The sequence below is a fragment of the Apium graveolens genome, chromosome 4 (genome assembly GCF_009905375.1).
Source record: "Apium graveolens cultivar Ventura chromosome 4, ASM990537v1, whole genome shotgun sequence".
NCBI classification, from domain to species: Eukaryota; Viridiplantae; Streptophyta; class Magnoliopsida; order Apiales; family Apiaceae; genus Apium; species Apium graveolens.
This window is the reverse complement of record NC_133650.1, coordinates 178571138-178585480: the sequence shown is the minus strand read 5'-3', so window position 1 is coordinate 178585480 and position 14343 is coordinate 178571138.

The following is a 14343-nucleotide window of genomic DNA, read 5'->3' as shown; positions in this document are numbered from 1 at the left end:
ACCTTGAACACTCTTGACTCTATACGGCCCTTCCCAATTTGGGGCAAGCTTCCCTTTTTGTCCTACACCAGATGCTTCTATCTTCCTCAAGACTAGATCGCCTTGTTTAAAAAACCTTTCTTTAACCCTTAGGTTGTAGTAGAATGAAGCTTTTTTCTGATATTCTACTATCTTTGCATGTGCTTTATCTCGCACTTCATCGATTAAATCCAGGGCTAGCTTCTGCCCTTCCTCATTTTCTTTCTCATCAAAAGCCTGAATCCTTGGAGAAGAATGTGATATCTCCACGGGAACTACTGCTTCTGCCCCATATGCCAACATGAAAGGGGTCGCACCTGTCGTGACTCTACAGGTAGTCCTATAGGCCCATAATATGGGAAGTATCTCATCCACCCAATTATTTCTTGACTTCTCGATCCTCTTCTTTAATCCGTCCAGAATTATTCGATTTGCAACTTCTGCTTGCCCATTAGCTTGTGGGTGAGCGACAGAGGTGAACCGTAACTCAATTTCATTTTCTTCACAGTACTTCTTGAATTCCTCATTATTGAATTGCGTTCCATTGTCAGTGACGAGGATACGGGGAATTCCATATCGGCACATAATATTTTCCCACAGGAATTGTGCAACTTGCTTAGTTGTGATTTTGGCCAAAGGTTTGGCTTCGATCCACTTGGTGAAATAATCAATGGCTACAATCAGAAACTTCCTTTGTGCCGTGGCCATAGGAAAAGGACCTAGAATATCCATTCCCCACATTGCAAAGGGAATAGGCGAGTTGATAGAGGTCAGCATCTCGGGGGGTTGTCTAACAACTGGTGCATGCTTCTGACAGCGATCACACTTCTTTACATATTCTTTGGCATCAGCCATCATTTCTGGCCAATAAAAGCCTAAACGGGTTATCTTATGAGCTAAGGCCCTGCCCCCCAAGTGTTGCCCATAAATACCTTCATGCACTTCCTCAAGAGCTAAGCGTGCCTCATCGGGCCTGAGACACCTCAAGTAAGGAACCACGAAAGATCTTTTATACAGAATCCCGTCTATCAATGAGTACCTTAGTGCTCGAATAGTTAATTTTCGTGCTTCGGTTGCATCGCTTGGCAACCAACCGGTTTGAATGTGAGCCTTGATGGGATCGATCCATGACGTCCCCAGGCCTATGGGAGCCACGAGCTTAACATCTATGCTTCGTGTCCTCAAAACACGAAAGTATACACTCCCTGAACTTTCTTCTATCTCAGATGAAGCAAACTTTGATAGCGCATCTGCCTTAACATTTTCTTCCCTTGGAATGTGCTCAACATGGCATTCATTAAACTGGGTCATCACAGCCCTTACTAGGCGGACATATTTAGCCATTGTATCATCCCTTGCCTCAAATTCTCCCTTTACCTGGGATATGATCAGCTTTGAGTCTCCACGGACCTTTAAGTTTTTGACTCTAAGTGTCCCAGCTAGACCAAGGCCAGCTATCAGGGCTTCATATTCTGCCTCATTATTTGTGGTTGGGAAGTCTAGCTTCATAGCATACTCAATTAAGAACCCATCAGGGCTTTGCAGAACCAATCCTGCTCCACTGGAATTTGTTTTTGATGCTCCATCAAAATAGAGAACCCAATATTCTTTCTCCTTGTCCCCATTGTCGACTCCCTTGTCTTGAGGTATGGTATCTTCCTGCCCCCCGACTTCTTGGTTGGGTATGGTACATTCCACCACGAAGTCAGCTAGTGCCTGGGCTTTTATGGCCGTACGTGGCTTATACTTGAGATCGAATTCTCCCAACTCTATTGCCCACTTAATCAGTCTCCCACTTGCCTTGGGACTGTGAATGATATTTCTCAGTGGCTGATTTGTTAGCACTTCAATTTGGTGAGCTTGAAAATAAGGACGCAGCTTTCTTGAAGCCATAACCAAGGCTAAAGCGAATTTCTCAATGGCTGAATAATTCAACTCAGCACCATGCAAAATTTTGCTGACATAGTATACGGGTTTCTGGACTTTCAGTTCCTCCTTAACCAACACGGCGCTCAAGGCGCTCTCCGAAATAGCTAAGTACAAGAATAAAACTTCATTCAGAACTGGCTTGGCCAACAACGGGGCCTGGCCCATATACTTCTTTAACTCTTCAAATGCCTTCTGATTTTCCTCACTCCATACAAAGTCTTTGATGTTCTTTAGTGACTTGAAAAATGACAAGCACTTGTCTCCTGACTTGGAGATGAATCGTCCTAACGCAGCGACCCTTCCTGTGAGCTTCTGAACATCCTTGACAGTTTTAGGGGGTTCCATGTCCAGGATTGCCTTTATTTTATCGGGGTTTGCCTCAATTCCCCTCTTCGAGACCATCAATCCCAAGAATTTTCCAGATCCTACTCCGAAAGCACACTTCGTCGGATTCAACATCATCTTGTGGTACCTCAGGACCTCAAAAGCTTCCCTTAAATGGGCTATATGATCAGTCTTTACTAGACTCTTGACTAACATGTCATCAACATAGACTTCCATAGTCTTACCAATAAGATCCTTAAAAATTTTATTCACCAACCTCTGATAGGTGGCTCCTGCATTCTTGAGACCAAATGCCATAACAAGATAACAATAAACACCAAAGTCAGTGATAAATGATACCTTTGGAATGTCATCCTTATGCATTTTGATCTGATTATATCCGCTAAATCCATCCATGAAACTCAGCATCTCATGTCCAGCAGTGGCATCAATCAAAGTATCAATTCTAGGCAGCGGGAAACAGTCTTTGGGGCATGCATCATTCAGATCAGTGAAGTCTATACACATTCTCCACTTTCCATTAGCCTTCTTCACCATTACAGGGTTTGCTAACCACTCCGGAAATTGAATCTCCTCAATGAAACCAGCCTCTAAGAGCTTTTCTACTTCCTGTTTTATAGCCTCTTGTCTTTCCGGGGCAAAATTTCTTTTCTTTTGTTTCACTGTCTTCCGGCTTGGATCCACGTTTAGCTTGTGAGTAATTAACTCCGGGTCTATACCTGGCATATCAGCTGCTGACCATGCAAACACATCACTATTTTCTTGTAAAAATTTCACTAACTTCCCTCTAAGAGGCTCCTCTAATGTGGCTCCAATGAAAGTCATCCTCTCAGGATTCTCGGGGTCTAAAGGAACCGAAACCAATTCTTCTGCTGGCCTTCCTCTATTCTCATCATTTTCTCGAACATCCATATCTTCAATAGGAAGAACCTGCCCCCCGACTCCATCTGCCCTCAAAGAGGCCACATAACAGCTTCTAGCCATTTTTTGATCTCCTCTCTCTTCTCCAATACCGTTTCGGGTGGGAAACTTCATGACTGAATGGTAGGAAGAGGGGACTGCCTTGAAGGCATGTATCCCTGTTCTCCCCATGATAGCATTATAAGTTGAACTAGCCTTTACCACCACAAAATCCAGCATCTGCGTTGCTTGCCTTGGCTCCATACCTATGGTGGTTGGCAATTTAATTATCCCTTCCACAGGACATTCTACTCCAGCAAATCCATATATCGGCATGTCGGTTGGTGTCAACTGGGAGTCGTTATACCCCATCCTTAGAAAGGTGTCGTGGAGCAAGATATCCACAGAAGCACCATTATCCACAAGGACCCTCTTAACCGGGCTATTTCCTATTATCGGCGTTATGACCAGCGGGTCGTCATGGGGAAACTTCACACCCTCTAGGTCGGAATCATCAAAAGCCAATGTTACTTCTGTCCTGGCCCTCTTCGGGGCTTCTCCAACAATATGCATAACCTCTCTAGTATATGCCTTTCTGGAATTTTTGGACAATCCAGCAGCAGTTGGACCTCCAAAGATCGTGTTTATCACAGGCCCTCGAAGTCTCGGCCCTCCATAAATGGTGTTTATAACTGGTCCTCTAGGTTGGGGATTCCGCCCCTGATCATCTTGGTCCCTCCTACGATCTTCAAAGTTCTTCCTTCCATTACTATTTCTGTCTCCTCCATCTCCAGTATACTTGTTCAATCTTCCTTTTCGAATCAAAAACTCAATTTCATCTTTCAACTGCCTACACTCATCGGTGTCATGGCCAACATCTTTGTGAAACCTGCAATACTTGCCCTTATCTAGCTTGGCGGGATCAGCCTTCAAGGGCTTAGGCCAGCGAATATCTCTGTCTTTCTCAATCTCCATCAAAATCTGACTTCTGGGAGCATTCAGCTTAGCGTATTCAGTGAACTTTTGCCCAGGTCCTCCCTTCTTGGGGGTTGAATCAGGGTTTTGTTCAGTTCTAGGATATTTATCCTTAGCGATATACTCCAAATCAGTTTTTCGTTTCTTGCCTCCAGTGGGCTCATTACTTACTACGGTCTTCCTCATACTTTCTTCAACCTTGATATACTTCCCTGCCCTCTCTTGGAGCTGCAACATACTCTCAGGGGGTCGTTTGGCCAAAGACATCTTGAAAAACTCATCCCTAGTTCCTTGTTGCAGTGCTATCATGGCTACCTTATCATCAAGGTCTGGGACTTTTAAAGCCTCCTTTGTAAAACGATTCAGGTAATCTCTTAAGGATTCCTTAGCTCCCTGCACAAGACTCATAAGAGATGCTGAACTTTTCTCATGGACTCTTCCACTGATGAATTGCTTAATAAAAGCCTGACTTAATTCTCTGAATGATCCAATAGAATTTGGGGGTAGGCGACTGTACCATCTTTGAGCCATACCCGACAGGGTTTGAGGAAAGGCCCGACATTTTATAGCATCGTTCACGGGTTGCAGCAGCAGTGCATTAGAGAATGTCCTAACATGATTAGCGGGGTCTCCCGTGCCGTCATAGGCTTTGATAGTGGGCATCTTGAATTTCCTTGAGATATGGGCATTCATTATTTCTTCTGTGAAGGGTGGAGTTGGATCATCAGGATCTCCAAGGGGAAGGAGATTGCTTGGATCAGTTCTTGGGACAGCAGCCCTTCTTCTTACCGGACCATCCAGGTCTATGATGGGAGGAGGATTTCTCCCCCTAGGAGATATGTGGGTTCTGGTGGCTTGGTGAGCCTCCAAGTCCCGTCTCAGCCTTTGGATTTCAGCCTCATGAGCCCTGATCTTTTCCTGCACTTCTTGGGGATTCGCCCCTGGGGTGCTTTGGGGGCGTTGTCTTCCATCGGCCATTGGCTCTTTTCCAGGACGCCTCCTTCTCGGGGCCACTTCATCATCCGAAGATTCGGAGTCTCTCTCAGTGTATGGACCAGAAAATTCCCGATCCTCAGGGATAGGATCCAAACCTCGTATATAGGGGGGCGACCGCCCTCGTGCTTCGCTTCGCCCAGCATATCCGCTTCCTCCAACCTCAGGATGAAGGGGCATCCCATAAGGGGGGTTAGTAGTAACAATAGTTGAATATTCATACCCGACGGGTCGAGAATTCACAGGTATATGTATTTGTTGAACTTGAGGATTCGTACCTTGAATAGTCGGGGGAGTTGTCCCTTGTGGCTGAGGATGAGGTGCCCCTGTCTGGGCTTCCCCCTGAGTAGATGCATAAGTTGAATGGGGAGGAATCTCCACGGTTGATGAAATCACCTGGGTTGTCCCTGATGGTGTTCCCTCCTCCAGAGTGCTAGTTGTTCTCCGTGTTCTCGCCATGGTTGTTGTTCCGTTATTCCCACAGACGGCGCCAAATGTTATGGATAAAAAGCTAAGGTTATTACTTGTTGTATTTAATACAAAGATTCGGGAGCTCAAGGCCTTTAATGGCTGCTCTCGTGTTTCGTGACTCAATCTGCCTTTACGAGATGCCTACGTATCTCTGCGAATTAGAGAATCAAGCCAAAAAACGTAGTTCTGATTGGTGGGGGTGAGACCCCTTATATAGATGTTGGTGGTCCTTGAATTGGACTTGGTATAGGAGACTTGGTGGGCAAGTCTCATAGTTAGAATGGACTTTGGAGTCCTAGATAGTAGGAAACTGATCCCTTATCCTTTTAGGTCCCCTTGAGGCTTATCTATAAAGATTTATATCCTTATCAAGACTCTTCTCAACAGCTGATTTTTCCCTTATTAATTAATTACGAAATTAATTAATAATCAGGGCTTTTGGGCCTTTTTTATTCCATCAGGCCTGATCTGGTCCATCAGGCTTAACCTTTCTGGTCTGAATATCATACATCTTCTTATTGGGTCCAGCAGCCCATTATTAATAAAATCAGGATTTATTATCCCTATCAATATGCTACTTCACATTCTATACAAAGGTGCATACAACACTGTGCTACAAACTTATTATTACATAAGTTACTCACTCGATGGATAATTGTTTAATCATCCGTCGGGACTATAATGAGTTATCCGTCGGGACTATAATTCTTATCTGTCGAGTGCTACATTATTTCACTAAGTAAAATCTACTTAGATGTTTTGTTTAGGTAATCATCAAGTACACAACATATTCACAACAATCTCCCCCAATTTATGTCTACTGGAATTGTAGCCATAAATTAAGAGATACTTGATGATAACAAAACATCCTAAACATATATCTTTAAAGATAAGCAGATAAAACTGAAAGTGCTTCAATTTAAACAAGAATGTACAAGGTTTGGCTCACAGTCAGTTCAAGATGCTCCTCCATTCTGAGCAGATTTTTCTAGATTCTTGAAGGTCTGGATCTTCTTCCAAGCTTTCTGTTGTTTTTTTCAATTTGATTCTGGAGCTGTCTGTGGAATTCTAATTCATCAGATTCTGAGAGATCTAACATTTCTTGCATTTCCAAGAGAGTCTCATTACTAGAGATACTCAATTGGTCTTCTAATCTGAAGAATCTTCTCACACCCTTGTCATCCATGAATTCCATCAGCCAGTAGGGCCTTAGATGCACTCTTCTCCCTGTGTATGGGATGTTAAGAGTTTTGGGTAGTGCATCTTTGGCTCGAACACTCCTTAGCTCTTCAATCTTCTTCAAGACTAATCTTCTTGCAGTTATATTGAACCCAAAGTTTTTCTTGAAGGATGAATAGACTTTGATCAACACAACTTGGCTTTCTTGAAGTATCCTGTGAAGAGGCCACTGAATCTCCCTTCCCCCTTTGTACTTGAACACCAACCTTTCAGGTAGGTTTCTGTATGCATCAATTGCCCTTACCTCATCCAGCTCCTCCAGATAAAGGTTTAGATCTGAGAATTCTTTGATGTCACACAAGTACAAGTAGTCTCCCCTGTTGACCTTGGGATGAGCTTTGACTACTGACTTGGATTTGAGAGGTGACAGCTTCACTTTCTTGACTGCCCTTGATTTTGTCCTTCTTGGCTTAGTAAGAATTGGCAAGTTGAAGTCAGGAATTGGTAATTTATCCCACTCTATTGGCTCATCCTTTGGCACAATAGGCTCTCCATGTATGTTCCTGTAGGGGTCCACCACCCTTATATCTTCAAACACCACCGAGGGCTTTGATGCTTGAGTTTCAGCTTGAGTGGATTCCTTTGGAAATTGATCTTCCAATTCCTTGTCAACAACATCCAACTTTCTTTTTGTTCTTTTAGCCAGTTCTTTCTTTCTTGGGGATTTCTTCTGTTTTTCAATCTTCTTCTCTGATTCAGCAGTTTGAGATGGTTGAGAGGGAATTTGTTGAGAAGAATTCACAGCCTGTAGCTTGGCCAAGATAGCAAACTGTTCTTTCTTTTGTTTAGACTTCTTTGCATCTAGAGCAGCTTGCCTCTTTTCCTGCTTCAATCTGGCTTTTTCTTCTTCCTTTGCATGAGCAAATTGTGGATGTCCAGCTACCACACAAATTTCCTTCCCATTTCTGAATATCTTTGCAATTCTCTTTCTTGAGGCTGAATCAGCTGGATCTTTGTAGAGTAGAATAGATCTTGACAGAAGCTTCTTTTCATCAGGCTTGGGTGTCTCATACACAGAATCCATAGGGTTCTTCAAAGATAACTTTGGATAGTTTGCCCTTGGTTTAAGAATTATCTCAGCCTTTGTAGTCTTGATGCAGAAAGATTGTCCTTTCTCCAGATAGTTCATGCTCATCCCATTCACATTGATTGGCTTGACTTGAGAGTGATGGATGGCTGACTGATCTGGTTCCTTGACTAATTGAAACTTTTTCTGTATTTCCTCATCAATCTTTTTCCAGTTGATCAGAGTCAAATCTCCTTTATCAGCATCTTTCAAATTTGCTGCTGCTGTATTTATAAGATCTATACCATCTGCAACTGGTGGCTTGGAGATAGTAATTGAAGGTACAATTACTTTGCTGATTTGAACTAGAAGTTTCTCCCCCTCAGTTTGTCCTTTCTCCCCCTCACTTGATTCTCTCTCCCCCTTTTTGTTATCATCAAGTGGAGGAGTTAGGCCTTGTGCTTTAGCCAGTTGCATAAGAAGATTTATCTGAGTCTGTTGATTTTGAAGAAGTAGAGCCACTGAATTCTCAATAACTTGAACTCTGTTCTCCAGCTTGGCTATCTTCTTGTCAGAATCTGATTCTCTACTTAATCTTAGTAATAGATCATGCATGGTACCATATGGCATTATTGAATCCAGCTTCTCAGAGTTATATGTCTTTAAGTCAGCTATCTCCTTTTTCGATTCATCCACACTGAGATTCTGTCTTGAGTGTTGGATCTTCATTAAATGCAAAGAGTCTAGGTGAGCTTGAAGAACAGCCTTGGTACCAGCATCTGAAGTTTCCTGAAGGGCCTGCTGAATAGTTATTACTTGTTTTACTAAAGACACCTCAAATTGCCCTGGTGAAAATTCCTTTGCCCATGCCCATTTAGGTAAACTGAAAGCAGAACTTGGGTCTTCAGCTCCCCCTACGTCCATGCTTCCATCCAAAGAACCAGAGTCATCATCATCAGAATTTACTCCAAATTCTTCAGATGGCTCTCCAGCTTGAGAAGGCATTCTGTTAACAGCAGCTTTATCCCTTTGAAGAGATTCTGTGATGTGCACTAAATTCAAAGTCTGCTCTACCTCCACATTGCCCTGAGCAGCCAACAGTTGATAGGCTGAAATAGGGTGAGTAAAAGTATCAGCATCCAAGGAAATGTTATCAATTACAGCTTTGTAATGTTGCTGAAATTGTCTTCCCTTGTCAGCATAATCCACAATCATTGACTCACTAGCAATGGCTGGTTCCATCCTTATTTCTTCAGTACCTGCCTTTCTCTCATATTCTCTCTTTTGTTGCATCAGGGTCTCACCCTGGCTCCCCACCCTCACACCCTCACCTTCACCTACTAAGGTGGGACTCCTCTCACTCACTTTTGTCAATCCTGAATGAATGGATTGCTGAGATTCACTCTTTTCCTCTCATTTTTCCTGGGAGCAACCCAGCCTCTCACTCAATGCACTCTCTTCTCTCAGTCCTAAGAGTGATTGTATTACCACCAAATCTTCTGCACTTGAAATTATTGAAGTTTGAAGTTGTGCAGAGACACTCGACGGATAAGTGATATCCATCGGGTGAGTGGTAAAGCTATCCGACGGATAACTGCTGTTAAGCTTATCCGTCGGGATACAATCACTACTCGACGGATGAGCAATATCCATCGAGAGTAGAAATGAATGAGGTGGGAAGAGAAACAATTGTTGACTCTGTGTTGATTGAAGTTATTTGAGGCATAGATGTCACAATAGAATCAGAAAGAATTGGCAAGTGAGCCAACAAATCATCTAAAAGATGATGCTCACTTGTACTGGATTTTGGCTTCCCCAACAGAGTTAAAAAAGGGGAATCAGGAATTGAAGTGTTTATCATGTCCACTTCCAGTGAGTTAGTTGGTGAGTATTGTGTTTCAGTGGCTTCTATAATGAGAGATTTTGGCTGTGACTCCACATTTATTGGAGCCACATCAATCTGAATTTGAGAAGGTGCAGGGACTGTGTCTTTAGCACCAGTTTGCACTAAGTGTGTGCCTTGTGCATCCCCAATTGTTTTGGATTTCTTCTTTCTAGTGTAAGTTTGGTGTGAGCTTGTGTCCTTAACCCTCTTGGCCTGTGCTCTTGGATGAGAGCTTTGTTCAATAGCCACATCCTTTTGGGAGGATGCAGCTAGAAGTGAGCTTTTGTCCTTTTTAAGCACTACAGTTTGTTGGGAAACTGCAGTGTGGCTAGGCTGGGATTCACTCAACTCTCCAACCTTATCCTTGCGGTTTCTTTGATGTTCACCCCTTCCCTCACCTATCTTACCCTCCTTCACACTCCCCTCTTTGGTTTTGGTAGATTTTTGAACCGGTACCTTTTGAGAGATACCAGAGGGGGTTTTCTTTGATTTGGATTTAGAAATTGCAGTTGTTTTGGCAGCTTTGGTAGGCAACTGTTTGGTCATTGTCACAGTTGCCATAGCTATGCCTGAAGTCAAAGAAATAGAAGAGATTGGAATAGTTGAGGGTCTGGATGAACTTACCTCACTTACCTGAGGTGTCAGAATTACAGGAAAATAGAACATTGGCACATCCTTGTGATGGTTGGCTCTGTTCAAGTCTGCAATGATTCTTCTCTCTTGAACCCAACAAGCTAATTTGTTGTTTGGGTTCTCAAGTTCAATCTCTTGACAAAGATGGTTAGCCAAAAGCATAAAAAATCTAGCAGAGTAAATATTCTTTCCTCTTTTGGCTAAGTCACCTAGTTTAAAACCTAACTCATACACAACAAGGTCACTGAAATTGTAATATTTGTCTGTAACTAGCATGTATAGCATGTTAAGCATGGAAATGTTCACAGAATCAAAATTACTGATTTTTCCAGAAAAGACTTTAGTTACTACATCACACAAGTAACTCCATTCCTTCCTAAGACCTAGTCTTCTAATTTCACTTAGTTTTGCAGTAGGAAGTGCATAATGAATGGAATTGAGCATATTGACAATATCAGTGTCAGTGTGTGGTGCAGTTACATTATCATCAGGAATCTTGAAACATGCTTTTATGACATCACTATTGATACAGAAATCATTACCTTTGATGGTTAGAGTGATGGTTTTGTCAGTAGAGTTATAGATTGCTGTTGTCCACATCTCCTCAACAACTTCACAATAAATTGTGGGTGATTCCAGCATGGCAAAACTTAACTTGCAGTTGTTCACGAAGTCCATCATCTTATGATAGTCTTCAGATTGCTGAATCCCCTTATTGACCAAGGTAGTGAAGTTGTTCTTCTCATAGATGAACCCAGTCTATGACATGATCTTAACTACGGGTGCCATTGTTAGAGAAGAAAAGCTTGAAAAGAAAGAGGATTTTTGCTTGAGTGAGAATGAAGTAACACAGTTGAATTTGAGAATGATAAAAGAAAATGATTAGAATGAAATAAGCTTTTATACTTTACACAAAATCAACTGATAAAAATAATAAAGAGAAGTAAATTACCCAATAGAAATTGTCTAAAATAGTCGTTTTAAAATAAACTGTAAAAATTCCACCCATTATCCGTCGTGTAATGCTTACAACTGTAAGTATACTCGATGGATAATGTTCAGGGAATTAACGGTTAAGATTTAGACACTTCGACGGATGAGGATAAGTTGATATCCTTCGAGCTTTAAAGTACTCCAGAAAAGTAATTGATTTTTATTTACAATTTGTATATCGACGGATGACTTAACTCGATGGATAATGGTCATCCGTCGAGATGCAAATTTTGACTTAGCCAAAATTTTCATCCAAGACTAAAAATCAGTTAAATTTCTGGCTACTTTTCAACTTGCAAAATAATTCAGATAGATTCAAGAGTAATTAAGCATACCTAACTCACTTACCAACCTAGAAAAGGTGGATTCATCCAGTGGCTTGGTAAAAATATCTGCAAGTTGCTTCTCACTTGGAACAAAATGTAACTCTACAGTACCATTCATTACATGTTCCCTTATGAAATGGTACTTGATGTCTATATGCTTTGTCCTTGAATGTTGCAGTGGATTTTCAGTGATGGCAATTGCACTTGTGTTGTCACAGAAAATAGGAATCCTTTCAACTTGCAAACCATAGTCTAGCAATTGATTTTTCATCCATAAAATATGTGCACAGCAACTGCCAGCAGCAATATATTCAGCTTCAGCTGTAGAAGTAGAAACTGAATTTTGCTTTTTACTGAACCAGGACACAAGTTTGTCTCCTAAAAATTGACAGGTTCCTGTTGTGCTTTTTCTATCAATTCTGCAACCTGCATAATCTGCATCTGAATAACCAGTTAGATCAAAGCCAGAATCTCTAGGATACCAAATGCCAAGGTTTGGTGTTCCTTTGAGATATCTGAAGATTCTCTTAATAGCTATTAAGTGAGACTCTCTAGGATCAGCCTGAAATCTAGCACACAAACATGTAGCAAACATTATATCTGGCCTACTAGCTGTTAAGTACAGAAGTGAGCCAACCATGCCTCTATAACTTGAAATATCCACAGACTTTTCAGTAGTGTTTAGTTCAAGCTTAGTTGCAGTGGCCATGGGAGTTTTTGCAGATGTGCAATCCATTAGATCAAACTTCTTTAAAAGATCAAAAATATATTTAGTTTGACTAATGAATATTCCATCACTAACTTGCTTAACTTGTAAACCAAGAAAGTAAGTTAGTTCTCCCATCATACTCATTTCATACTTGCTTTGCATCAGTTTGGCAAACTTTTTACAAAGTTTCTCATCTATAGAGCCAAAAATAATATCATCTACATAAATTTGAACAAGTATACTAGAGCCATTCACATTTCTGAAAAATAAAGTTTTATCTACAGTACCTCTTGTGAAGTGATTTTCCAAAAGGAACTTTGATAAAGTGTCATACCAGGCTCTAGGTGCTTGCTTTAGTCCATAAAGTGCTTTCAGTAGATAATAGACATACTCTGGGAAATTTGGATCTTCAAAGCCAGGAGGTTGACTTACATACACTTCTTCCTCCAAATCTCCATTCAGAAAGGCACTTTTGACATCCATTTGATAGACCTTGAAATTGGCATGGGCTGCATAGGCTAAGAAGATTCTGATGGCTTCAAGTCTTGTAACAGGAGCAAATGTTTCATCAAAATCTATTCCTTCTTGCTGACAATAGCCTTTAGCAACCAATCTTGCTTTGTTCCTTACTACTATGCCATTTTCATCCATCTTGTTTCTAAATACCCATTTGGTGTCTATTGGATTCTTTCCTGTAGGCTTGGGTACCAACTTCCATACTTTATTCCTTTCAAATTGGTTTAGCTCCTCCTGCATAGCTAAAATCCAATCAGGATCTAACAAGGCTTCTTCTACCTTCTTTGGTTCTTCCTTAGACAGGAAGCTGCTGTATAGACATTCTTCTTGAGTTGCTCTCCTGGTTTGAACTCTGGAAGAAACATCACCAATGATCAGTTCAAAGGGGTGACATTTTGTCCATTTTCTTGATTGAGGTAGATTAGCCCTAGATGAAGAGACCTCAATGTTGTCTTGATGTGTGATTGAGTTTTAATTGCTAGAAACTCCCCCTGAGTTTGTGGATCTTTGATTTGAGATTGGGGTGCTTTCTATGGGTGATCTGCCTTGACTTCCTGCTCCTTTTGATAACCCAACGGATGGTGAATTTTGAGCACCGACGGATGAGGCAGGTTGTCTTCCGACGGATAATACAGATTGCCTTCCGACGGATGAAGCATTATGTAACTCGACGGATGTTGAATTTTGTGCTTCATTTGTAGTAGATTTGTCTGCATTATCCTTAGACACTGTTTCTTGATCACTCTCATCATCACTTTCATCACTGACCATCTCAATATTGTCGAATTTGAGGCTCTCATGGTAATCTCCATCTTTTAGTCCTTCAATCTTTTTATCATCAAACACAACATGTATAGATTCAACAACAATGTTGGTTCTTAGATTGTAGACTCTATAAGCTTTACCAACAGCATATCCAACAAAAATTTCTTCATCTGCTTTAGCATCAAACTTCCCATTTTGATCAGTTTGATTTCTCAGAATATAGCATTTACAGCCAAAGACATGAAGAAAGTTCAGAGTTGGCTTCTTGTTCTTGAACAATTGATAAGGTGTCATGCATCTTGCTTGATTAATCAGAGAGATGTTCTGAGTGTAGCATGCAGTGTTTACAGCTTCAGCCCAGAAGTATGTTGGTAGTTTTGATTCTTCAAGCATTGTCCTTGCAGCTTCAATAAGAGATCTATTCTTTATTTCCACTACTCCATTCTGTTGTGAAGTCCTTGCTGCTGAGAACTCATGCAAGATTCCATTTTCCTCACACAATGCTCTCATGACATAGTTCTTGAACTCAGTTCCATTATCACTCCTGATTCTTCTAACTTTGAAATCAGGATGATTGTTAACTTGCCTTATGTGATTGATGATGATTTCACTAGCTTCATCCTTGGACTTTAGGAAATAG